The following is a 27827-nucleotide window of genomic DNA, read 5'->3' as shown; positions in this document are numbered from 1 at the left end:
AGGAGACTGGAAAAGCTATCTTCCTTGGAGGAAGGAAAGGCAGCCCCAGAGAGTGTGTTTTCACACCTGTATCTCGCAGCAAGCGTTTGCCGTCTCAGACGTCAGACCTCCAGGCCTGCTCCAACGGCCTCAGTTCCAGAGTCAGGGCCGTGTGTCTCCCTGCATTTTCTGAGCCTTGGGAACACATTCCTAGGTCAGAACAGTCCTGCCCATGGGGAAGGAGGCTGCGGGAGTGTGTCTGAGGGGGTCGGGTGCCATGCTGGGGTCCAGTAGACCTGGTACCTCCAATAGACCCCAGGACAACAGCGGTGGGGCTCCCCCTGGCTTCCGAAATGCCAAAGCGAGAAGCAAAGCTAGCTCTATCAGAAGGAAGAAAAGAGCAATTAGATGGATGTTCAGGCTGTTGCTGGGCCGCACCACTTCAGGTTACCCCCCGAGAGGAGCAGGCGCCCTGTGGCCCCTCGGTCCCATATGCAGGTTAACACACAGGATGTGTCCCCATAGGAGCCAAGAATTTTCCTGACAGACCTAGGCTCACTAGAGCTCTCCTACAGGGCAAAAGGGATAGAACAGACTGTGGATGTGACTCTGCCTTTCCCAGCGAGCATGGGGCCCTCCCTACGGCCCCGGGCTCCAGGGAAAATTGTCCCTGAAAAATGACCTCCAAGAAGCGCTTTTCCAGCAGGCTGGGATGCAGAGTTCACAGGATGTGGGGAAAGTGATCGTCCTTCAGGGAAGAAGAGGCAGCCACCCAGTGTGTGTTTGCAAGCCTGTATTTGGAAGAAACTGGTTTGCTTCTTCAAGGGGAGACCTCCAGGTCTGCTCAGAGGACCGAAATTCCAGAGGCAGCACCATGCATCTCCCCTGTCCTTTCTGAGCCTTGGAAAGACATTCCTAGCTTATAGCGGTATTGCTCATGAAGAAGCAGGATGCAGGAATGTGTCAGACATGACTGGGTGCCTTCCTGGGTTCAGCTCCGTGAGGGGCCTTTCCACTCAAAGTAGGTCCCATGCCTCCTTGGGGAGGAAGTGGGGCCCGCTTGCCTCCAAATTGCCAAAGGCTGGAACAAAGCTAGTTCTATCAGAGGTAAGAAAAGAGCAATTGGATGGATGTGGAAGCTGTTGCTGGGCCGCACTGCTTCAGGCCCCCCACCCCTCCGGCCCCGAGAGAAACAGGCGCCCTGTGGCCCCTCGGTCCTGTATGCAGTTTCACACATAGAATGTGTCCCCATAGGAGCCAAGAATTTTCCTGACAGACCTAGGCTCACTAGAGCTCTCCTACAGAGCAAAGGGGATGGGACAGATGTGTGGCTGTGGCTCTGCCTTTCCCTGGGAGTGTGGAGCCACTCCCTATGGCCCCGGGCTCCAGGGGAAATTGCCCCTGAATAATGACCTCCAAGAAGCGCTTTTCCAACTGGCTGAGACGTGGAGTTCTCAGGATGCAGGGAAAGCGAGTGTCCCTTCGGGGAAGCAAAGGCAGTCACCTGTTATCATTACTTACTAGAATAGTAGGTACCTTCTCTGGTTGGGCAGAGGCCTTCCCTACCTGATCTGAAAAAGAAAATGAAGTAGCTCGCTGATTTGAGAAATAATTCCCAGACTTGGGTTTCCAACCAGTATAGAATCCGACAATGGCCCTGTCTTTGTAGCCGCGTTAATTAACAGGTATGTGAAGCTCTAAATATCAGTGGAAATTACATACAGCATATAGGCCCCAGTGTTCTGGAATGGTGGAAAGAAACAACCAAACTCCTGAAGAGACTCTTTCAAAATGGATCATAGAGACTGACTGTACATGGATGGGCTTACTTCTGGCAGACTTACTCATATTACGGGTAACTGCACGTTCCCATTGTTGTTGTCCTTATGAAATTTTCTATGGGAGAACCCCCCACCCCAAATGAGGCAGGTGTTAGCAGATTTGCCACAAGTAAGGAGGTGGGATTTCACAGCAGCTGGAACAATTAGGTAAGGTAATAAATCAGGTAACTAAGTTTGTGTAAAAAAAAATATCATTCCCCCTTGAGGAACAGATTCATGAATTTGTGCTCAGTGATCAGGTGTGGCTCAATGACTGGAAACACAATTCCTTGGCCTGACATCGGAAAGGTCCTTATACTGTTGTTTTAGCCACAATTCTGAAAGAGAAGGGAATACTAGACCACCTAACCTGCCTCTTGAGAAATCTGTATGACGGTCAGGAAGCAACAGTTAGAGCAGGACATGGAACAACATACTGGTTCCAAAAAGGAAAAGGAGTATGTCAAGGCTGTATATTGTCACCCTGTTTATTTAGCTTATATGCAGACTACATCATGAAAAATGCTGGGATGGAAGATACCTGAGCTGGAATCAAGATTGCCGGAAGAAATAGCAATAAACTTAGATATGCAGATGTCACCACCATTATGGCAGAATGGGAAGAGGAACGCGTATGTCGGGGAACTTCTTGAGTTGCAGCAAAGGTGTGAAGGACCCTTTCGAAGTTCCAGAGGTTAGGTGTGGTTAGTCTCGAGATGCCTCAGCAGAAATGGGCCTCATGGCGCCTGGAATGGAGAGGCTTCTAGATATTCCCCAGTTTCAGCAGGTGCTCTCAAGTTACCACGGGGACTTCAGGGACCCGCTCTGGCGGCCTCAGGAAAGGCCAGTCATCATGCGTGTTGCTAGGGGGCCTCTCGTGATTCCTCTCCCGTCGGTGCCGGGGCCTAAGACGTTGTGTGGAGTCGGGGCCGGAACCTGAGGATTCCTCACCAATGCCGACATGGATCTTGGGGTAATTATGGAGTCTCCCCAGGGGAGTCAGTCCTCGTCTCGAGAGGGGGCATGCAGGTGCGCTTTCCTCCTGATCTGTAGCAGCAGTGTCACGCTTCCCATCTCGTGAGTCATGGGATCTGTGGCTTTCCCTCCAGGATTTTCCACGAGTCTTTCCCACGAGGCTTTCCCACAGGGCTGTCCCAGGAGGCTTTCGCACAGGGCTGTCTCACGTGCCACCTTGGTGGCAGTCGATCCTCGGCGTGAAAGTCGAGGCAGTGCAGGGAAAACAGGTTCCTCTGGAATGGACTGAGACATCTGGGGGACTCTTGGAATGGTGGAACGACGCTGGCGTACCTCTCGCCTTTCCTGTGGAGAGCGCCTCCTCTTGAGATGCGACGGGAACGCCCAGAATTCTTTCCCGGCCACCAGCGAAAGGATCCCTCATCACGAGCTACGAGCGGAAATGGGGCTCTTCTGGATGTGGGCCGGACCCTCGTGCTTCCTCTCGAGTGGAGACGGGTATGTCAGGCAACTTCTTGAGTTGCAGCAAGGGTGTGAAGGGCCTTTTGGAAGTTACAGACTGTAGGTTTGATTAGCTTCGAGAAGCCTCAACGGAAATGGGCCTCATCTCGCCTGGAGGGCAAAACCTCCTGGATTTTCTCGAGTTGCGGCAGGTGCTCTCGACTTACGACGGGGACCTCAGGGACCCTCTCTGGTGGCCTCAGGAAAGGCCAATCCCCATGCGAGTTGCTCGGGGGCCTCTAGGCATTCCTCTCCTTTCGATGCCGGGGCCTAAGACCTTGTGTGGAGTCGGGGCCAGAACCTGAGGATTCCTCTCCAGGGCTGACATGGATCTTGGGGTACTTCTGGAGTCTCCCCAGGGGAGTAAGTCCTCGTCTCGAATGGGGGCATGCACGTGCGCTTTCCTCCAGAGCAGTAGCAGCAGTGTCACCCTTCCTGTCGCGTGGATCAAGTAATCTGTGGCTTTCCCACGAGGCTTTCCCACAGGGCTGTCCCACGTGCCACCGTGGTGGGAGTCGATCCTCGGCGTGAAACTCGAGGCAGTGCAGGGAAAACAGGTTCCGCTGGAATGGACTGAGACATCTGGGGGACTCTGGGAATGGCGCAAAGACCCTGGAGTTCCTCTCGCCTTTCCTGTGGCGAGCGCCTCCTCTTGAGATGCGCCAGGAACGCCCAGAAATCTTTCCCGGGCAAGCAGCGAAAGGATCCCTCATCTCGAGCTACGAGGCGGAAACGGGACTCCTCTGGATGTGTGCAGGACCCGCGTGCTTCCTCTCGAGTGGAGACGGGTATGTCGGGGAGCTTCTTGAGTTGCAGCAAGGGTGTGAAGGACCTTTTGGAAGTTCCAGAGGTTAGGTGTGACTAGCCTTCAAAAGGAACAGCGGAAATGGGCCTCATCTTGCCTGGAGGGCAAAACCTCCTGGATTTTCTCGAGTTGCGGCAGGTGCTCTCTACTTATGACAGGGACATCAGGGACCCGCTCTGGTGGCCTCAGGAAAGGCCTGTCCCCATGTGAGTTGGTCGCGGGCCTCTCGGGATTCCTCTCCCTTGGATGCTGGAGCCTAAGACCTTGTGTGGAGTCGGGCCCGGAACCTGAGGATTCCTCTCCAGTGCTGACATGGATCTTGGGGTACTTCTGGAGTCTCCCCAGGGAAGTAAGTCCTCATTTCGAATGGGGGCATGCACGTGCCCTTTCCTCCAGAGCTGTAGCAGCAGTGTCACGCTTCCTATCAACTGCATCATGGTATCTGTGGCTTTCCCTCGAGGTTTTCCCACAAGGCTTTCCCATGAGGCTTTCCCACAGGGCTGTCCCATGTGCCACCGTGGTGTGAGTCAATCTGCGGCGTGAAAGTCGAGGCAGTGGAGGGAAAACACCTTCCTCTGGAATGGACTGGGACATCTGGGGGACTCTGAGAATGGTGGCACGACCCTGGAGTTCCTCTCGCCTTTCCTGTGGAGAGCGCCTCCTCTTGAGATGCGACAGGAACGCCCAGAATTCTTTCCCGACCAAGCAGGGAAAGGATCCCTCATCTGGAACTACAATGCGGAAACGGGGCTCCTCTTGATGTGGGCGGGACCATTGTGCTTCCTCTAGAGTGGACAGGGGTAGTCGGGGAACTTCTTGAGTTGCAGCAAGGGTGTGAAGGACCTTTTGGAAGTTCCAGAGGTTAGTTGTGATTAGTGTCGAGAAGCATCGGCGGAAATGGGCCTCATTTCGCCTGGAGGGGAGTACCTCCTGGATTTTCTCGAGTTGCGGCAGGTGCTCTCGTCTTACGACGGTGACTTAAGGCACCCGCTCTGGTGGCCTCAGGACTGGCCAGTCCCCATTCGAGTTGCTCGGGGGCCGCTCGGGATTCCTCTCCCTTCGATGCCGGGGCCTAAGACCTTGTGTGGAGTCGGAGGCGGAACCTGAGGATTCCTCTCCAGTGCTGACATGGATCTTGCGGTACTTCTGGAGTCTGCCCAGGAGAGTCAGTCCTCGTCTCGAGAGGGGGCATGCACGTGCGCTTTCCTCCTGAGCTGTAGTAGCAGTGTCACGCTTCCCGTCGTGTCGATCATGGGATCTGTGGCTTTCCCTCGAGGCTTTCCCATGAGGCTTTCCCACGAGGCTTTCCCACAGGGCTGTCTCACGTGCCACCCTGGTGTGAGTCGATCCTCGGCGTGAAAGTCGAGGCAGTTCAGGGAAAGGAGGTTCCTCAGGAATGGACTGGGACATCTGGGGGACTCTGGGAATGGTGGCACGACCCTGGAGTTCCTCTCGCCTTTCCTTTGGAGAGTGCCTGCTCTTGAGATGCGACGGGAACGCCGGGAATTCTTTCCCGACCAAGCAGGGAAAGGATCCCTCATCTCGAGCTACGAGGTGGAAACGGGGCTCCTCTGGATGTGGGCCGAACGCCGTGCTTTCTTTCGACTGGAGACGGGTATGTCGGGGAACTTCTTGAGTTGCAGTAAGGGTGTCAAGGACCCTTTGGAAGTTCCAGAGGTTAGATGTGATTAGCCTCGAGACGCCTCAGCCAAAATGGGCCACATCTCGCCCGGAGGGGGGAACCTCCTGGTTTTCTCGAGTTGCGGCTTGTGCTCTCGACTTACGACGGGGACCTCATGGACCCGCTCTGTTGGCCTCAGGAAAGGTCATTCCCCATGCGAGTTGCTCGGTGGCCTCTCAGGATTCCTCGCCCGTCGATGCCGGCGCCTAAGACCTTGTGTGGAGTCGGACCAGAACCTGAGGATTCCTCTCCCGTGCTCACATGGATCTTGGCGTACTTCTGGAGTCTCCCAAGGGGCGTCAGTCCTCGTCTCGAGTGGGGTCATGCAGGTGTGCTTTCCTCCTGAGCAGTAGCAGCAGTGTCTCGCTTCCCGTCTTGTGGATCAAGGGATCTGTGTCTTTCCCTCGAGGCTTTTCCATGGGCTTTCCCACAGGGCTATTCCACGTGCCACCATGCAGTGCTGGGAAAACAGGAACCTCCTTCCCCACATAGGGGGTACACTGTCCCCTTGGGCGTGTATCTCCGGGGCATTCGCGCTTGGGGGTTGCCACGGATGTTGGCCTCAGGCTCCACATGAGAAAAGCCCCTAATGGCATTAGCTGCCGGTCCAGACGCTGGCCCCTCAGGTCTCTGGCCGGAGCCTTGGGCTCCAGGCAACTCAAAGCCCTCGGGGCTGGTGCTCTGGGACTGCTGTAGGGAAAGGACGCCAGGAGCCCACGGAGGAGTTGGGGAGGCGCAGGTGGCATATGGAGGCGAGGACAGCGTGGGATCTAGGTGGAGGCGCTGGAGAGAGCGTCCGTTGTCCCGGAATGCCTCGGAGGAGCCAGCGGGGGACAGTCCAGGCCCAGGGACCTGTGGTATGTGAAAAGGTGGGAAACCCCAGAACAAGGCAGGCTGGGAAAGGGGGCGTGGGCGGCCAATTCAAAGGGACCTAGGGGGCGTTTCCTGGGCGGTGAGCTCCCTTGGCACTGCTGAGGGCCCCTGATTGATCCACCCGGGGTTGATCCCACCATCCGCTGCGAGGGAGGGCCACAAACCAAAGCCCCCGAACTGCCCACCCACCCCAACGGGGATCTTGGCGGTCCGGGGCACAGCTGTGCCCGGGAAAAGCCCACTCACTCCACGGGACTCCGTCCAGGGTCTCTGCTTGGAAAGAGGCCAGGGGCGGACCCCTCCATCTACGCACCCAAACCCTATTGACGTCAATGGGGGTGGAGACGCCTCCCGCTCTCCAGAGTCCTGGGCTGCTGGGTCCCCGCCCACTCGGCCAGCAGTCTGCAGCGCTCCTGTGTGCCTCTCCCACCATGGCTTCGTCCAGCTCCTCCAGCACCTCAAGCGGTACGTTTGCCCTCGGTCCCTGGGGTCGGATCACGTCTCAGGGGATTTGCGGGTGGCCCGGGCAAGGGCTCTCGGCCCACGTGTCGACCCCCGCTCCCGCCCGAGAACGGCGGGGACCCATCGGCCGGGCCCGGGGTTCCCAGGCGTCAGGTGTGCCCAAAGTTGGAGGGCGTTGCATCGTTCGTTCATCTTGCTCCTTTGGCACACACATGGCTTCTCCGTTCTCTTTTCTGGGAAGACAGTGTTGTTTTAGGGGGCGTGCTGCGGGAGTCAGGGGCCGGTGGGAGCGGGTGCTGTGCTGGGATGAGGCCCTTTATCCTCACATCTTCCTGTGGGAATGGGAGTCGGGGAGCTCTGTGGCCTTGCCGCCTTCAGTGGCTTCCTCTGCACACGGGCTTAGTGCCTTCTGCCTTCTGTCAGTCGTTACGGGGTTTGGGCTTCGCTTTGGCGGCCTTGGCCTTGGCCCTGGCCTGGGCCTTGGCCTTACCCTTGGCGTTGCCCTTGCCCTTGCCCTTGGCCTTCGGCTTGGCCTTCCCTAGGCCTTGTCCTTGGCCTTACCTTGTCCTTGCCCTTACCTTTTCCTTGCCCTTAAACTTAAACTTGACCTTGACTTTGACCTTGAACTTGACCTTGACTTTGACCTTGAACTTGAACTTGAACTTGAACTTGAACTTGACCTTGACCTTGAACTTGAACTTGACCTTGAACTTGACCTTGACTTTGACCTTGAACTTGAACTTGAACTTGAACTTGACCTTGACCTTGACCTTGACCTTGAACTTGAACTTGAACTTGACCTTGACCTTGACTTTGACCTTGAACTTGAACTTGAACTTGAACTTGACCTTGACTTTGACCTTGAACTTGAACTTGAACTTGAACTTGAACTTGACCTTGAACTTGAACTTGACCTTGACTTTGACCTTGACCTTGAACTTGAACTTGACCTTGACTTTGACCTTGAACTTGAACTTGAACTTGACCTTGACTTTGACGTTGAACTTGAACTTGAACTTGACCTTGACTTTGAACTTGAACTTGAACTTGAACTTGAACTTGACCTTGAACTTGAACTTGACCTTGACTTTGACCTTGACCTTGAACTTGAACTTGACCTTGACTTTGACCTTGAACTTGAACTTGAACTTGACCTTGACTTTGACCTTGAACTTGAACTTGAACTTGACCTTGACTTTGACGTTGAACTTGAACTTGAACTTGAACTTGATCTTGAACTTGAACTTGAACTTGAACTTGAACTTGACTTTGACCTTGACCTTGAACTTGAACTTGAACTTGACCTTGACTTTGACCTTGACCTTGAACTTGAACTTGACCTTGAACTTGAACTTGAACTTGAACTTGACCTTGACCTTGACCTTGAACTTGAACTTGAACTTGAACTTGACCTTGACCTTGACCTTGAACTTGAACTTGAACTTGACCTTGAACTTGAACTTGAACTTGACCTTGAACTTGAACTTGACCTTGACCTTGACCTTGAACTTGAACTTGAACTTGACCTTGAACTTGAACTTGAACTTGACCTTGAACTTGAACTTGACCTTGACCTTGAACTTGAACTTGACCAACAACGGGAGACCAGATTTGCTCAGAGCACCGGAGGTCCAGAGGCAGGGCCGTGTATCTCCCCTTCCCTTTGTGATCATTGCAAAGACATTCCTAGCTGATAGCGGGAGTGCCCATGAAGAAGCAAGCAGTGGGAGTGTGTTTGACACGACTGTGTGCCTCAACTCCACAAGGGGCCTTTCCTCTCGAAGTTGGCCCCATGTCCCCTTGGGGAGGGTGTCATGCCTCTTTTCTCCACACTGCCAAAGGGTGGAGCAAAGCTCGCTCTGTCAGAGGTACAAAAACAGCAATTGAATGGATTTTCAAGCTCTTGCTAGGCTGCACCCTTTCAGGGCCCACTTTACTGAAACAGGTGCTCTGTGGCCCCCGGTTGGGTATGCAGGTTCACAAACAGGGTGAGATCCTGTCCAAGCCAACAATTTTCCTGAAAGACCTAGGCTCACTAAAGCTCTCCTCCAGAGCAAAGGGGATAGAGGAGATGTATGGAGGAGTCTTTGCCTTTCCCTGTGAGTGTGGGGCTACTCCCTACGGCCCCAAGCTCAGGGATAACTGCCTCTAAGAAAGGAATGGCAAGAAGCGCTAATCTTGGAGGTTGGGACAGGGAGTTCGCAGCATGTGGGGAAAGAAAGACTTCTTCGGGGAAGAAGAGGCAACCACCGGGGGTGTGTTCGCAAGCCTCTATTTGGAAGGAACACGTTTGCTTATACAACTCAAGACCTCCAGATCTGCTCAGAGGACTGAAGTTCCAGAGACAGGGCCATGTATCTCCCCTTCCCTTTGAGATCCTTGCCAAGACATTCCTAGCAGATTGTCGGAGTGCCCATGAAGAAGCAAGCAGCGGGAGTGTGCTTGACATCACTGGCTGCCTACCTGGGCTCAGCTCCTCAAGGGGCCTTTCTCTCCTGGTAGGCCCTATGTCCCCTTTGGGAGAGGGTTGTGCCCTCTTCCCTCCACACTGCCAAAGGGTGGAGGTGGAGCAAACTCGTTCTCTCCGAGGTAAAAGAAAGACAAATTGGATGGATCTTTAAGCTCTTGCTATGCTGCACCCCTCCAGGACCCACTCGAGCAAAACAGGTGCCCTGTGGCCCCTAGGTCGGGTATGCAGGTTCACACACCGGGTGTGATCCCGTCAAAGCCAAGAATTTTCCTGACAGACCTAGGCTCACTAGAGCTCTCCTCCAGAGGAAAGGGGACAGAAAAGATGTGTGTGTGGAGGTGGCTCTGCCTTTCCAGGTCCCAATCTCAGGGATAACTGCCCCTAAGAAAGGAACTGCTGCTGCTGCTGCTGCTGCTGCTGCTGCTGCTGCTGCTGCTGCTGCTGCTGCTGCTAAGTTGGTTCAGTCGTGTTCGACTCTGTGCGACGCCATAGACGGTAGCCCACTAGGCTCCCCCGTCCCTGGGATTCTCCAGGCAAGAACAGTAAGTGGGTTGCCATTGCCTTCTCCAATGCATGAAAGTGAAAATGAAAGTGCAGTCGCTCAGTCGTGTCCGACCCTCAGCGACCCCATGGACTGCAGCCTACCAGGCTTCTCTGTCCATAGGATTTTCTGAAAGGAACTGCAAGAAGCACTTTTCCAGGAGGCTGGGAAAGGGAGTTTGCAGGATGTGGGGAAAGAGAGCCTCCTTCGGGGAAGAATAGGCGGCCACTTGTTTTGTGTTGCAAACCTCTATTTGGAAGGAACAGGTTAGCTTATACAAAGGGAGACCTCCAGATCTGCTCAGAGGACCGAAGTTGCAGAGGCAGGTCGGTGTATCTTCCCTTCACTTTGCGATCCTTGCAAAGACATTCCTTGCTGCTAGATGACTCAGCAAGGGCCTTTGAGACTGTTGTTTTCTTTCCTAGGTTCAAAGATTCCTTCAGTTCCTAATATAGATATCCTAGAAATGATATGACATCCGTGAAAATCTGATATGTCCTGGTCAAATGCTGTCAGTTATCATTCTAGTTATCATATTAAAGCATTTCAAGTCGCAGCAGTGACCAGATGACATTGTCAATTTCTATTTCATCAGGTTTTAACCATGTCCTCTGTGGTTTCACACTGATGCCTTTGCAGAAATACTGCTACTTCAAGATACATGGAAAATACTTTTTTTAAGCTTACTGATAATTTGTTTGTTTGTTTGCTTGTCTTCTGGTAAGCTGCTACCAGATGGAATTTAGTCTCCTCTCTAGGTTAAGAGAACTAAGTTTTCTTAGAATGCAATTTTTGATCACAGACTATGAGTTTCTCTACCTTTCATTGATTTATAATTGTTTTCATCATCTGTTTTTTTACTTCGGTAAAGTAAATAAGCCTTATTTAAGATTTTGGTACATGTAGGATGGACTAAGCTTTCCCCACTCTTGCAAGTTCCCTTAACCCTTCAGATTCTTCTCGTGGGACCAAGATCTCACTTTCCTCCAGAGGGACAATCCAAGCTTTTTATCAGTTGATCTGCCCCTGACATCAGAGTCAAGTTGAGCACGAGTTGGCCTATAATTTAGGCATGAAACTATGACTACATAAAGAAAAGGTGACTTTATGATTCAGGGATGGCCATGATATGCTTTGCACTTCAGAGAAAATGGGTTAAAATGATTTTTTTTTCCTTCAAAACTGCACACCCAGTTCTTTCAGCATATGCAATTGAAAACATCTAGTCATTAGGTCAGTTTTCATTCCAATCCCAAAGAAAGGCAATGACAAAGACTATTCAAGCTGCTGCACAATTGCACTCATCTCACACACTAGTAAAGTAATGCTCAAAATTCTCCAAGTTCACATGAACTGTGAACTTCCAGATGTTCAAGAGGGATTTAAAAAATGCAGAGAAACCAGAGATCAAATTGCCAACATCCACTGGATCATTGAAAAAGCAAGAGAGTTCCGGAAAAAAAAAACCATCTATTTCTGCTTTATTGACAATGCCAAAGCCTTTGACTGTGTGGATCACAAGAAGCTGGGAAAAATTCTGAAAGAGATGGGAATACCAGACCACCTGACCTGTCTCTTGAGAAACCTGTATGCAGGTCAGGAAGAAACAGTTCGAACTGGACATGGAACAACAGACTGGTTCTACATAGGAAAAGGAACATGTCAAGGCTGTATATTGTCACCCTGCTTATTTAACTTATATGCAGAGTACAGCATGAGAAACACTGGGCTGGAGGAAGCACACGCTGGAATCAAGGTTGCTGGGAGAAATATCAATAATCTCAGATATTCAGATGACACCACCCTTATGGCAGAAAGTGAAGAAGAGCTAAAGAGTCTCCTGATGAAAGTGAAAGAGGAGAGTGAAAAAGTTAGCTTAAAGCTCAGCATTCAGAAAACTACAATCATTGCATCCAGTCTCATCACTTCATGGCAAATAGATGGGAAAACATTGGAAACAGCAGCAGACTATTTTGGGGGGCTTGGAAATCACTGCAGGTGATGGCTGCCTCCATGAACTTAAAACATATTTATGACTTGGAAGAAAAGTGATGACCAAACTAGACAGCATATTAAAAAGCCGAGACGTTGCTTTGCCAACAAAGACCCATCCGGTCAAGGCTATGGTTTTTCCATATGTCATGGATGGATATGAAAGATGTACTATAAAGAAAGTGACAGCTGAAAATTTGATGCTTTTGAACAGTGGTGTTGGAGAAGATGCTTGTAGGTCGCTTAGACTACAAGGAGACGCAACCACTCCATCCTAAAGGAAATCAGGTCTGAATATCCATTGGAAGGACTAATACTGAACCTGAAACTCCAATACTTTGGCCACTTGATGTGAAGAGCTGACTCACTTGGAAGTTGCTTTGATTTGCCTATGAGTGTGGGAGCCCTCCCTGGGCAAAGGGCCTCAGGGGTCATTGCCACTGAATCATGACATCCAAGCAAGCGCATTCCAGCTGTGTGACATGCAGGAAGCAGGAGACTGGGAAAACTGTCTTCCTTAGAGGAAGGAAAGTCATCCACAGAGAGTGTGTTTTCAGGCCTCTCTTTGCAGCAAGTGTTTTGCTTCTCAGACATCAGAGCTGCAGGCTTGCTCTGAGGGCCTCAATTCCAGAGTCAGGGCTGTGTGTCTCACTGCACTTTCCAAGCATTGCAGACACATTCCTAGGTTGGAGCAGTGCTTCCCATGAGAAAGAAGCCTCGGGAGTGTGTCTGAGCGGGCTGAGTGCCATGCTAGGGTCACCTAGTCGAGGGCACCTTGCACATCCAATGGGCCCCAGGCGAGTAGCTATGGACCGGCCCCTCGGTTGAGATATCCCAAAGCAGGGAACAAAGCTAGCTCTGTCTGTCAGAAGGAGGAAAACAGCAATGGGATGGATTTTCAAGCAGTTGCTCAGTCACACCACGTGAGGGCTCCGCGGGAAAGAAATGCGAATTTTGGCCTCTAGGCCCAGTATCCAGATGTGTGCACAGGATATTTTCCCCACAGGATCCAAGAATGTTCCAGACAGACCTAAGCTCACTAGCTCTCTCCTGCAGAGGAAATGAAATATTGTTGCTGAACCACGAAAAGATGCTGGGATTCTTGGCTTATGGAGGAGAAGAATTCAATCCAGGGCCCAAGACGAGGCTTGATTGCTCAGAGCTTTTGTGCAATCGAGTCTTATTCAAGTAGAAAGGAGATAGAGAAAGCTTCTGACAGAGACATCACAAGGGGCAGAAAGTGTACCCCCTTGCTAGTGTTAGTAATGGAGTTATATACTCTCCAATAAGTTATTACAACGAACAAAAGAATGTCTGGAGGTTGTAAAGACTCACTAGACCTACTCCCATCATTTACATTTTAAGATAACAGGATTAGCCAGAAGGTTTTTCCAGAGACCGTCCTCAAGAAGGATGCATGATTGTTATGTAATCCGAAGGAATGTAGAGGGAAAAAAGTGTGCCCTTTCTTCCTCCTTGAGAATTCTAGACCCCTCTCTCCTTGGGGACCCTCGAACTTCTTATAAACCTGCCTTGGCAATGACTCTCTCCGAAACATGATTGAACAGCCGTTTGGAGCTTCCTTTGACTTTCCCTGGGAGGGAGGGAGCCCTCCCTGAGCACAGGGCCTCAGGGGCCATGGCCAATGAAAACTAATCTCCCAGTAAGTGCTTTTCAGCCCTGTGTGACTCTCAGCCCACAGGAGGCTGAGAAAACTCTCTTCCTTGGAGGAAGGAAAGGCAGCCCAAGAGTGTGTTTTCAGGCCTGTATCTTGCAGCAAGTGTTTGGCTTGTTAGACATAAGACCTGCAGGCCTGCTCCAACAGACTCCATTCCAGAATCAGGGCCTTGTGTCTCCCTGCAGTTTCCTGGCCTCGCAAACACATTCCTAGGGGAGAGCAGTCTTGCCCATGGGGAAGCAGGCTGCGGGAGTGTGTCTGAGGGGGCCAGGTGCCATGCTGGGGTCACCTGGTCGAGGGCACCTTGCACCTCCAATGGACCCCAGGCAAGGAGTTGCAGGCCACCACCTTGCTTCTGAAATCCCAAAGTGGGGAGCAAAGCTCGCTCTGTCAGAGGGAAGAAAACAGCAACAGGATGGATTTTCAAGCAGTTGCTAGGCTGTACTGCGTTAGGGCTCCAAGGAAGAAAAATGCAGATGTTAGCCCCTACGACTGGTATCCAGGTGGGCTCCCAGGATGATTTCCCCGCAGGATCCAAGAACGTTCCAGACAGACCTGGGCTCACTAGCTCCCTCCTGCAGAGGAAACATGATAGAACAGCTGTTTGGAGGTTGCTTTGACTTCCCCTGGGAGGGTAGGATCCCTCCCTGGGTGCAGGGCCTCAGGGGCCATTGCCGCTGAGAAATGCCCTCTAAGCCAGACCTTTCCAGCCTTGTATGACTCAGCACGGAGGAGACTGGAAAAGCTATCTTCCTTGGAGGAAGGAAAGGCAGCCCCAGAGAGTGTGTTTTCACACCTGTATCTCGCAGCAAGCGTTTGCCGTCTCAGACGTCAGACCTCCAGGCCTGCTCCAACGGCCTCAGTTCCAGAGTCAGGGCCGTGTGTCTCCCTGCATTTTCTGAGCCTTGGGAACACATTCCTAGGTCAGAACAGTCCTGCCCATGGGGAAGGAGGCTGCGGGAGTGTGTCTGAGGGGGTCGGGTGCCATGCTGGGGTCCAGTAGACCTGGTACCTCCAATAGACCCCAGGACAACAGCGGTGGGGCTCCCCCTGGCTTCCGAAATGCCAAAGCGAGAAGCAAAGCTAGCTCTATCAGAAGGAAGAAAAGAGCAATTAGATGGATGTTCAGGCTGTTGCTGGGCCGCACCACTTCAGGTTACCCCCCGAGAGGAGCAGGCGCCCTGTGGCCCCTCGGTCCCATATGCAGGTTAACACACAGGATGTGTCCCCATAGGAGCCAAGAATTTTCCTGACAGACCTAGGCTCACTAGAGCTCTCCTACAGGGCAAAAGGGATAGAACAGACTGTGGATGTGACTCTGCCTTTCCCAGCGAGCATGGGGCCCTCCCTACGGCCCCGGGCTCCAGGGAAAATTGTCCCTGAAAAATGACCTCCAAGAAGCGCTTTTCCAGCAGGCTGGGATGCAGAGTTCACAGGATGTGGGGAAAGTGATCGTCCTTCAGGGAAGAAGAGGCAGCCACCCAGTGTGTGTTTGCAAGCCTGTATTTGGAAGAAACTGGTTTGCTTCTTCAAGGGGAGACCTCCAGGTCTGCTCAGAGGACCGAAATTCCAGAGGCAGCACCATGCATCTCCCCTGTCCTTTCTGAGCCTTGGAAAGACATTCCTAGCTTATAGCGGTATTGCTCATGAAGAAGCAGGATGCAGGAATGTGTCAGACATGACTGGGTGCCTTCCTGGGTTCAGCTCCGTGAGGGGCCTTTCCACTCAAAGTAGGTCCCATGCCTCCTTGGGGAGGAAGTGGGGCCCGCTTGCCTCCAAATTGCCAAAGGCTGGAACAAAGCTAGTTCTATCAGAGGTAAGAAAAGAGCAATTGGATGGATGTGGAAGCTGTTGCTGGGCCGCACTGCTTCAGGCCCCCCACCCCTCCGGCCCCGAGAGAAACAGGCGCCCTGTGGCCCCTCGGTCCTGTATGCAGTTTCACACATAGAATGTGTCCCCATAGGAGCCAAGAATTTTCCTGACAGACCTAGGCTCACTAGAGCTCTCCTACAGAGCAAAGGGGATGGGACAGATGTGTGGCTGTGGCTCTGCCTTTCCCTGGGAGTGTGGAGCCACTCCCTATGGCCCCGGGCTCCAGGGGAAATTGCCCCTGAATAATGACCTCCAAGAAGCGCTTTTCCAACTGGCTGAGACGTGGAGTTCTCAGGATGCAGGGAAAGCGAGTGTCCCTTCGGGGAAGCAAAGGCAGTCACCTGTTATCATTACTTACTAGAATAGTAGGTACCTTCTCTGGTTGGGCAGAGGCCTTCCCTACCTGATCTGAAAAAGAAAATGAAGTAGCTCGCTGATTGGAGAAATAATTCCCAGACTTGGGTTTCCAACCAATATAGAATCCGACAATGGCCCTGTCTTTGTAGCCGCGTTAATTAACAGGTATGTGAAGCTCTAAATATCAGTGGAAATTACATACAGCATATAGGCCCCAGTGTTCTGGAATGGTGGAAAGAAACAACCAAACTCCTGAAGAGACTCTTTCAAAATGGATCATAGAGACTGACTGTACATGGATGGGCTTACTTCTGGCAGACTTACTCATATTACGGGTAACTGCACGTTCCCATTGTTGTTGTCCTTATGAAATTTTCTATGGGAGAACCCCCCACCCCAAATGAGGCAGGTGTTAGCAGATTTGCCACAAGTAAGGAGGTGGGATTTCACAGCAGCTGGAACAATTAGGTAAGGTAATAAATCAGGTAACTAAGTTTGTGTAAAAAAAAATATCATTCCCCCTTGAGGAACAGATTCATGAATTTGTGCTCAGTGATCAGGTGTGGCTCAATGACTGGAAACACAATTCCTTGGCCTGACATCGGAAAGGTCCTTATACTGTTGTTTTAGCCACAATTCTGAAAGAGAAGGGAATACTAGACCACCTAACCTGCCTCTTGAGAAATCTGTATGACGGTCAGGAAGCAACAGTTAGAGCAGGACATGGAACAACATACTGGTTCCAAAAAGGAAAAGGAGTATGTCAAGGCTGTATATTGTCACCCTGTTTATTTAGCTTATATGCAGACTACATCATGAAAAATGCTGGGATGGAAGATACCTGAGCTGGAATCAAGATTGCCGGAAGAAATAGCAATAAACTTAGATATGCAGATGTCACCACCATTATGGCAGAATGGGAAGAGGAACGCGTATGTCGGGGAACTTCTTGAGTTGCAGCAAAGGTGTGAAGGACCCTTTCGAAGTTCCAGAGGTTAGGTGTGGTTAGTCTCGAGATGCCTCAGCAGAAATGGGCCTCATGGCGCCTGGAATGGAGAGGCTTCTAGATATTCCCCAGTTTCAGCAGGTGCTCTCAAGTTACCACGGGGACTTCAGGGACCCGCTCTGGCGGCCTCAGGAAAGGCCAGTCATCATGCGTGTTGCTAGGGGGCCTCTCGTGATTCCTCTCCCGTCGGTGCCGGGGCCTAAGACGTTGTGTGGAGTCGGGGCCGGAACCTGAGGATTCCTCACCAATGCCGACATGGATCTTGGGGTAATTATGGAGTCTCCCCAGGGGAGTCAGTCCTCGTCTCGAGAGGGGGCATGCAGGTGCGCTTTCCTCCTGATCTGTAGCAGCAGTGTCACGCTTCCCATCTCGTGAGTCATGGGATCTGTGGCTTTCCCTCCAGGATTTTCCACGAGTCTTTCCCACGAGGCTTTCCCACAGGGCTGTCCCAGGAGGCTTTCGCACAGGGCTGTCTCACGTGCCACCTTGGTGGCAGTCGATCCTTGGCGTGAAAGTCGAGGCAGTGCAGGGAAAACAGGTTCCTCTGGAATGGACTGAGACATCTGGGGGACTCTTGGAATGGTGGAACGACGCTGGCGTACCTCTCGCCTTTCTTGTGGAGAGCGCCTCCTCTTGAGATGCGACGGGAACGCCCAGAATTCTTTCCCGGCCACCAGCGAAAGGATCCCTCATCACGAGCTACGAGCGGAAATGGGGCTCTTCTGGATGTGGGCCGGACCCTCGTGCTTCCTCTCGAGTGGAGACGGGTATGTCAGGCAACTTCTTGAGTTGCAGCAAGGGTGTGAAGGGCCTTTTGGAAGTTACAGACTGTAGGTTTGATTAGCTTCGAGAAGCCTCAACGGAAAAGGGCCTCATCTCGCCTGGAGGGCAAAACCTCCTGGATTTTCTCGAGTTGCGGCAGGTGCTCTCGACTTACGACGGGGACCTCAGGGACCCTCTCTGGTGGCCTCAGGAAAGGCCAATCCCCATGCGAGTTGCTCGGGGGCCTCTAGGCATTCCTCTCCTTTCGATGCCGGGGCCTAAGACCTTGTGTGGAGTCGGGGCCAGAACCTGAGGATTCCTCTCCAGGGCTGACATGGATCTTGGGGTACTTCTGGAGTCTCCCCAGGGGAGTAAGTCCTCGTCTCGAATGGGGGCATGCACGTGCGCTTTCCTCCAGAGCAGTAGCAGCAGTGTCACCCTTCCTGTCGCGTGGATCAAGTAATCTGTGGCTTTCCCACGAGGCTTTCCCACAGGGCTGTCCCACGTGCCACCGTGGTGGGAGTCGATCCTCGGCGTGAAACTCGAGGCAGTGCAGGGAAAACAGGTTCCGCTGGAATGGACTGAGACATCTGGGGGACTCTGGGAATGGCGCAAAGACCCTGGAGTTCCTCTCACCTTTCCTGTGGAGAGCGCCTCCTCTTGAGATGCGCCAGGAACGCCCAGAAATCTTTCCCGGGCAAGCAGCGAAAGGATCCCTCATCTCGAGCTACGAGGCCGAAACGGGACTCCTCTGGATGTGTGCAGGACCCGCGTGCTTCCTCTCGAGTGGAGACGGGTATGTCGGGGAGCTTCTTGAGTTGCAGCAAGGGTGTGAAGGACCTTTTGGAAGTTCCAGAGGTTAGGTGTGACTAGCCTTCAAAAGGAACAGCGGAAATGGGCCTCATCTTGCCTGGAGGGCAAAACCTCCTGGATTTTCTCGAGTTGCGGCAGGTGCTCTCTACTTATGACAGGGACCTCAGGGACCCGCTCTGGTGGCCTCAGGAAAGGCCTGTCCCCATGTGAGTTGGTCGCGGGCCTCTCGGGATTCCTCTCCCTTGGATGCTGGAGCCTAAGACCTTGTGTGGAGTCGGGCCCGGAACCTGAGGATTCCTCTCCAGTGCTGACATGGATCTTGGGGTACTTCTGGAGTCTCCCCAGGGAAGTAAGTCCTCATTTCGAATGGGGGCATGCACGTGCCCTTTCCTCCAGAGCTGTAGCAGCAGTGTCACGCTTCCTATCAACTGCATCATGGTATCTGTGGCTTTCCCTCGAGGTTTTCCCACAAGGCTTTCCCATGAGGCTTTCCCACAGGGCTGTCCCATGTGCCACCGTGGTGTGAGTCGATCTGCGGCGTGAAAGTCGAGGCAGTGGAGGGAAAACACCTTCCTCTGGAATGGACTGAGACATCTGGGGGACTCTGAGAATGGTGGCACGACCCTGGAGTTCCTCTCGCCTTTCCTGTGGAGAGCGCCTCCTCTTGAGATGCGACAGGAACGCCCAGAATTCTTTCCCGACCAAGCAGGGAAAGGATCCCTCATCTGGAACTACAATGCGGAAACGGGGCTCCTCTTGATGTGGGCGGGACCATTGTGCTTCCTCTAGAGTGGACAGGGGTAGTCGGGGAACCTCTTGAGTTGCAGCAAGGGTGTGAAGGACCTTTTGGAAGTTCCAGAGGTTAGTTGTGATTAGTGTCGAGAAGCATCGGCGGAAATGGGCCTCATTTCGCCTGGAGGGGAGTACCTCCTGGATTTTCTCGAGTTGCGGCAGGTGCTCTCGTCTTACGACGGTGACTTAAGGCACCCGCTCTGGTGGCCTCAGGACTGGCCAGTCCCCATTCGAGTTGCTCGGGGGCCGCTCGGGATTCCTCTCCCTTCGATGCCGGGGCCTAAGACCTTGTGTGGAGTCGGAGGCGGAACCTGAGGATTCCTCTCCAGTGCTGACATGGATCTTGCGGTACTTCTGGAGTCTGCCCAGGAGAGTCAGTCCTCGTCTCGAGAGGGGGCATGCACGTGCGCTTTCCTCCCGAGCTGTAGTAGCAGTGTCACGCTTCCCGTCGTGTCGATCATGGGATCTGTGGCTTTCCCTCGAGGCTTTCCCATGAGGCTTTCCCACGAGGCTTTCCCACAGGGCTGTCTCACGTGCCACCCTGGTGTGAGTCGATCCTCGGCGTGAAAGTCGAGGCAGTGCAGGGAAAGGAGGTTCCTCAGGAATGGACTGGGACATCTGAGGGACTCTGGGAATGGTGGCACGACCCTGGAGTTCCTCTCGCCTTTCCTTTGGAGAGTGCCTGCTCTTGAGATGCGACGGGAACGCCGGGAATTCTTTCCCGACCAAGCAGGGAAAGGATCCCTCATCTCGAGCTACGAGGTGGAAACGGGGCTCCTCTGGATGTGGGCCGAACGCCGTGCTTTCTTTCGACTGGAGACGGGTATGTCAGGGAACTTCTTGAGTTGCAGTAAGGGTGTCAAGGACCCTTTGGAAGTTCCAGAGGTTAGATGTGATTAGCCTCGAGACGCCTCAGCCAAAATGGGCCACATCTCGCCCGGAGGGGGGAACCTCCTGGTTTTCTCGAGTTGCGGCTTGTGCTCTCGACTTACGACGGGGACCTCATGGACCCGCTCTGTTGGCCTCAGGAAAGGTCATTCCCCATGCGAGTTGCTCGGTGGCCTCTCAGGATTCCTCGCCCGTCGATGCCGGCGCCTAAGACCTTGTGTGGAGTCGGACCAGAACCTGAGGATTCCTCTCCCGTGCTCACATGGATCTTGGCGTACTTCTGGAGTCTCCCAAGGGGCGTCAGTCCTCGTCTCGAGTGGGGTCATGCAGGTGTGCTTTCCTCCTGAGCAGTAGCAGCAGTGTCTCGCTTCCCGTCTTGTGGATCAAGGGATCTGTGTCTTTCCCTCGAGGCTTTTCCATGGGCTTTCCCACAGGGCTATTCCACGTGCCACCATGCAGTGCTGGGAAAACAGGAACCTCCTTCCCCACATAGGGGGTACACTGTCCCCTTGGGCGTGTATCTCCGGGGCATTCGCGCTTGGGGGTTGCCACGGATGTTGGCCTCAGGCTCCACATGAGAAAAGCCCCTAATGGCATTAGCTGCCGGTCCAGACGCTGGCCCCTCAGGTCTCTGGCCGGAGCCTTGGGCTCCAGGCCACTCAAAGCCCTCGGGGCTGGTGCTCTGGGACTGCTGTAGGGAAAGGACGCCAGGAGCCCACGGAGGAGTTGGGGAGGCGCAGGTGGCATATGGAGGCGAGGACAGCGTGGGATCTAGGTGGAGGCGCTGGAGAGAGCGTCCGTTGTCCCGGAATGCCTCGGAGGAGCCAGCGGGGGACAGTCCAGGCCCAGGGACCTGTGGTATGTGAAAAGGTGGGAAACCCCAGAACAAGGCAGGCTGGGAAAGGGGGCGTGGGCGGCCAATTCAAAGGGACCTAGGGGGCGTTTCCTGGGCGGTGAGCTCCCTTGGCACTGCTGAGGGCCCCTGATTGATCCACCCGGGGTTGATCCCACCATCCGCTGCGAGGGAGGGCCACAAACCAAAGCCCCCGAACTGCCCACCCACCCCAACGGGGATCTTGGCGGTCCGGGGCACAGCTGTGCCCGGGAAAAGCCCACTCACTCCACGGGACTCCGTCCAGGGTCTCTGCTTGGAAAGAGGCCAGGGGCGGACCCCTCCATCTATGCACCCAAACCCTATTGACGTCAATGGGGGTGGAGACGCCTCCCGCTCTCCAGAGTCCTGGGCTGCTGGGTCCCCGCCCACTCGGCCAGCAGTCTGCAGCGCTCCTGTGTGCCTCTCCCACCATGGCTTCGTCCAGCTCCTCCAGCACCTCAAGCGGTACGTTTGCCCTCGGTCCCTGGGGTCGGATCACGTCTCAGGGGATTTGCGGGTGGCCCGGGCAAGGGCTCTCGGCCCACGTGTCGACCCCCGCTCCCGCCCGAGAACGGCGGGGACCCATCGGCCGGGCCCGGGGTTCCCAGGCGTCAGGTGTGCCCAAAGTTGGAGGGCGTTGCATCGTTCGTTCATCTTGCTCCTTTGGCACACACATGGCTTCTCCGTTCTCTTTTCTGGGAAGACAGTGTTGTTTTAGGGGGCGTGCTGCGGGAGTCAGGGGCCGGTGGGAGCGGGTGCTGTGCTGGGATGAGGCCCTTTATCCTCACATCTTCCTGTGGGAATGGGAGTCGGGGAGCTCTGTGGCCTTGCCGCCTTCAGTGGCTTCCTCTGCACACGGGCTTAGTGCCTTCTGCCTTCTGTCAGTCGTTACGGGGTTTGGGCTTCGCTTTGGCGGCCTTGGCCTTGGCCCTGGCCTGGGCCTTGGCCTTACCCTTGGCGTTGCCCTTGCCCTTGCCCTTGGCCTTCGGCTTGGCCTTCCCTAGGCCTTGTCCTTGGCCTTACCTTGTCCTTGCCCTTACCTTTTCCTTGCCCTTAAACTTAAACTTGACCTTGACTTTGACCTTGAACTTGACCTTGACTTTGACCTTGAACTTGAACTTGAACTTGAACTTGAACTTGACCTTGACCTTGAACTTGAACTTGACCTTGAACTTGACCTTGACTTTGACCTTGAACTTGAACTTGAACTTGAACTTGACCTTGACCTTGACCTTGACCTTGAACTTGAACTTGAACTTGACCTTGACCTTGACTTTGACCTTGAACTTGAACTTGAACTTGAACTTGACCTTGACTTTGACCTTGAACTTGAACTTGAACTTGAACTTGAACTTGACCTTGAACTTGAACTTGACCTTGACTTTGACCTTGACCTTGAACTTGAACTTGACCTTGACTTTGACCTTGAACTTGAACTTGAACTTGACCTTGACTTTGACGTTGAACTTGAACTTGAACTTGACCTTGACTTTGAACTTGAACTTGAACTTGAACTTGAACTTGACCTTGAACTTGAACTTGACCTTGACTTTGACCTTGACCTTGAACTTGAACTTGACCTTGACTTTGACCTTGAACTTGAACTTGAACTTGACCTTGACTTTGACCTTGAACTTGAACTTGAACTTGACCTTGACTTTGACGTTGAACTTGAACTTGAACTTGAACTTGATCTTGAACTTGAACTTGAACTTGAACTTGAACTTGACTTTGACCTTGACCTTGAACTTGAACTTGAACTTGACCTTGACTTTGACCTTGACCTTGAACTTGAACTTGACCTTGAACTTGAACTTGAACTTGAACTTGAACTTGACCTTGACCTTGAACTTGAACTTGACCTTGAACTTGACCTTGACTTTGACCTTGAACTTGAACTTGAACTTGACCTTGAACTTGAACTTGAACTTGAACTTGAACTTGAACTTGACCTTGACCTTGACCTTGAACTTGAACTTGAACTTGACCTTGAACTTGAACTTGAACTTGACCTTGAACTTGAACTTGACCTTGACCTTGAACTTGAACTTGACCAACAACGGGAGACCAGATTTGCTCAGAGCACCGGAGGTCCAGAGGCAGGGCCGTGTATCTCCCCTTCCCTTTGTGATCATTGCAAAGACATTCCTAGCTGATAGCGGGAGTGCCCATGAAGAAGCAAGCAGTGGGAGTGTGTTTGACACGACTGTGTGCCTCAACTCCACAAGGGGCCTTTCCTCTCGAAGTTGGCCCCATGTCCCCTTGGGGAGGGTGTCATGCCTCTTTTCTCCACACTGCCAAAGGGTGGAGCAAAGCTCGCTCTGTCAGAGGTACAAAAACAGCAATTGAATGGATTTTCAAGCTCTTGCTAGGCTGCACCCTTTCAGGGCCCACTTTACTGAAACAGGTGCTCTGTGGCCCCCGGTTGGGTATGCAGGTTCACAAACAGGGTGAGATCCTGTCCAAGCCAACAATTTTCCTGAAAGACCTAGGCTCACTAAAGCTCTCCTCCAGAGCAAAGGGGATAGAGGAGATGTATGGAGGAGTCTTTGCCTTTCCCTGTGAGTGTGGGGCTACTCCCTACGGCCCCAAGCTCAGGGATAACTGCCTCTAAGAAAGGAATGGCAAGAAGCGCTAATCTTGGAGGTTGGGACAGGGAGTTCGCAGCATGTGGGGAAAGAAAGACTTCTTCGGGGAAGAAGAGGCAACCACCGGGGGTGTGTTCGCAAGCCTCTATTTGGAAGGAACACGTTTGCTTATACAACTCAAGACCTCCAGATCTGCTCAGAGGACTGAAGTTCCAGAGACAGGGCCATGTATCTCCCCTTCCCTTTGAGATCCTTGCCAAGACATTCCTAGCAGATTGTCGGAGTGCCCATGAAGAAGCAAGCAGCGGGAGTGTGCTTGACATCACTGGCTGCCTACCTGGGCTCAGCTCCTCAAGGGGCCTTTCTCTCCTGGTAGGCCCTATGTCCCCTTTGGGAGAGGGTTGTGCCCTCTTCCCTCCACACTGCCAAAGGGTGGAGGTGGAGCAAACTCGTTCTCTCCGAGGTAAAAGAAAGACAAATTGGATGGATCTTTAAGCTCTTGCTATGCTGCACCCCTCCAGGACCCACTCGAGCAAAACAGGTGCCCTGTGGCCCCTAGGTCGGGTATGCAGGTTCACACACCGGGTGTGATCCCGTCAAAGCCAAGAATTTTCCTGACAGACCTAGGCTCACTAGAGCTCTCCTCCAGAGGAAAGGGGACAGAAAAGATGTGTGTGTGGAGGTGGCTCTGCCTTTCCAGGTCCCAATCTCAGGGATAACTGCCCCTAAGAAAGGAACTGCTGCTGCTGCTGCTGCTGCTGCTGCTGCTGCTGCTGCTGCTGCTGCTGCTGCTAAGTTGGTTCAGTCGTGTTCGACTCTGTGCGACGCCATAGACGGTAGCCCACTAGGCTCCCCCGTCCCTGGGATTCTCCAGGCAAGAACAGTAAGTGGGTTGCCATTGCCTTCTCCAATGCATGAAAGTGAAAATGAAAGTGCAGTCGCTCAGTCGTGTCCGACCCTCAGCGACCCCATGGACTGCAGCCTACCAGGCTTCTCTGTCCATAGGATTTTCTGAAAGGAACTGCAAGAAGCACTTTTCCAGGAGGCTGGGAAAGGGAGTTTGCAGGATGTGGGGAAAGAGAGCCTCCTTCGGGGAAGAATAGGCGGCCACTTGTTTTGTGTTGCAAACCTCTATTTGGAAGGAACAGGTTAGCTTATACAAAGGGAGACCTCCAGATCTGCTCAGAGGACCGAAGTTGCAGAGGCAGGTCGGTGTATCTTCCCTTCACTTTGCGATCCTTGCAAAGACATTCCTTGCTGCTAGATGACTCAGCAAGGGCCTTTGAGACTGTTGTTTTCTTTCCTAGGTTCAAAGATTCCTTCAGTTCCTAATATAGATATCCTAGAAATGATATGACATCCGTGAAAATCTGATATGTCCTGGTCAAATGCTGTCAGTTATCATTCTAGTTATCATATTAAAGCATTTCAAGTCGCAGCAGTGACCAGATGACATTGTCAATTTCTATTTCATCAGGTTTTAACCATGTCCTCTGTGGTTTCACACTGATGCCTTTGCAGAAATACTGCTACTTCAAGATACATGGAAAATACTTTTTTTAAGCTTACTGATAATTTGTTTGTTTGTTTGCTTGTCTTCTGGTAAGCTGCTACCAGATGGAATTTAGTCTCCTCTCTAGGTTAAGAGAACTAAGTTTTCTTAGAATGCAATTTTTGATCACAGACTATGAGTTTCTCTACCTTTCATTGATTTATAATTGTTTTCATCATCTGTTTTTTTACTTCGGTAAAGTAAATAAGCCTTATTTAAGATTTTGGTACATGTAGGATGGACTAAGCTTTCCCCACTCTTGCAAGTTCCCTTAACCCTTCAGATTCTTCTCGTGGGACCAAGATCTCACTTTCCTCCAGAGGGACAATCCAAGCTTTTTATCAGTTGATCTGCCCCTGACATCAGAGTCAAGTTGAGCACGAGTTGGCCTATAATTTAGGCATGAAACTATGACTACATAAAGAAAAGGTGACTTTATGATTCAGGGATGGCCATGATATGCTTTGCACTTCAGAGAAAATGGGTTAAAATGATTTTTTTTTCCTTCAAAACTGCACACCCAGTTCTTTCAGCATATGCAATTGAAAACATCTAGTCATTAGGTCAGTTTTCATTCCAATCCCAAAGAAAGGCAATGACAAAGACTATTCAAGCTGCTGCACAATTGCACTCATCTCACACACTAGTAAAGTAATGCTCAAAATTCTCCAAGTTCACATGAACTGTGAACTTCCAGATGTTCAAGAGGGATTTAAAAAATGCAGAGAAACCAGAGATCAAATTGCCAACATCCACTGGATCATTGAAAAAGCAAGAGAGTTCCGGAAAAAAAAAACCATCTATTTCTGCTTTATTGACAATGCCAAAGCCTTTGACTGTGTGGATCACAAGAAGCTGGGAAAAATTCTGAAAGAGATGGGAATACCAGACCACCTGACCTGTCTCTTGAGAAACCTGTATGCAGGTCAGGAAGAAACAGTTCGAACTGGACATGGAACAACAGACTGGTTCTACATAGGAAAAGGAACATGTCAAGGCTGTATATTGTCACCCTGCTTATTTAACTTATATGCAGAGTACAGCATGAGAAACACTGGGCTGGAGGAAGCACACGCTGGAATCAAGGTTGCTGGGAGAAATATCAATAATCTCAGATATTCAGATGACACCACCCTTATGGCAGAAAGTGAAGAAGAGCTAAAGAGTCTCCTGATGAAAGTGAAAGAGGAGAGTGAAAAAGTTAGCTTAAAGCTCAGCATTCAGAAAACTACAATCATTGCATCCAGTCTCATCACTTCATGGCAAATAGATGGGAAAACATTGGAAACAGCAGCAGACTATTTTGGGGGGCTTGGAAATCACTGCAGGTGATGGCTGCCTCCATGAACTTAAAACATATTTATGACTTGGAAGAAAAGTGATGACCAAACTAGACAGCATATTAAAAAGCCGAGACGTTGCTTTGCCAACAAAGACCCATCCGGTCAAGGCTATGGTTTTTCCATATGTCATGGATGGATATGAAAGATGTACTATAAAGAAAGTGACAGCTGAAAATTTGATGCTTTTGAACAGTGGTGTTGGAGAAGATGCTTGTAGGTCGCTTAGACTACAAGGAGACGCAACCACTCCATCCTAAAGGAAATCAGGTCTGAATATCCATTGGAAGGACTAATACTGAACCTGAAACTCCAATACTTTGGCCACTTGATGTGAAGAGCTGACTCACTTGGAAGTTGCTTTGATTTGCCTATGAGTGTGGGAGCCCTCCCTGGGCAAAGGGCCTCAGGGGTCATTGCCACTGAATCATGACATCCAAGCAAGCGCATTCCAGCTGTGTGACATGCAGGAAGCAGGAGACTGGGAAAACTGTCTTCCTTAGAGGAAGGAAAGTCATCCACAGAGAGTGTGTTTTCAGGCCTCTCTTTGCAGCAAGTGTTTTGCTTCTCAGACATCAGAGCTGCAGGCTTGCTCTGAGGGCCTCAATTCCAGAGTCAGGGCTGTGTGTCTCACTGCACTTTCCAAGCATTGCAGACACATTCCTAGGTTGGAGCAGTGCTTCCCATGAGAAAGAAGCCTCGGGAGTGTGTCTGAGCGGGCTGAGTGCCATGCTAGGGTCACCTAGTCGAGGGCACCTTGCACATCCAATGGGCCCCAGGCGAGTAGCTATGGACCGGCCCCTCGGTTGAGATATCCCAAAGCAGGGAACAAAGCTAGCTCTGTCTGTCAGAAGGAGGAAAACAGCAATGGGATGGATTTTCAAGCAGTTGCTCAGTCACACCACGTGAGGGCTCCGCGGGAAAGAAATGCGAATTTTGGCCTCTAGGCCCAGTATCCAGATGTGTGCACAGGATATTTTCCCCACAGGATCCAAGAATGTTCCAGACAGACCTAAGCTCACTAGCTCTCTCCTGCAGAGGAAATGAAATATTGTTGCTGAACCACGAAAAGATGCTGGGATTCTTGGCTTATGGAGGAGAAGAATTCAATCCAGGGCCCAAGACGAGGCTTGATTGCTCAGAGCTTTTGTGCAATCGAGTCTTATTCAAGTAGAAAGGAGATAGAGAAAGCTTCTGACAGAGACA

The sequence above is a fragment of the Ovis canadensis genome, chromosome 18, assembly GCF_042477335.2.
Source record: "Ovis canadensis isolate MfBH-ARS-UI-01 breed Bighorn chromosome 18, ARS-UI_OviCan_v2, whole genome shotgun sequence".
Lineage (NCBI taxonomy): Eukaryota > Metazoa > Chordata > Mammalia > Artiodactyla > Bovidae > Ovis > Ovis canadensis.
This window is presented reverse-complemented; position numbering follows the sequence as displayed.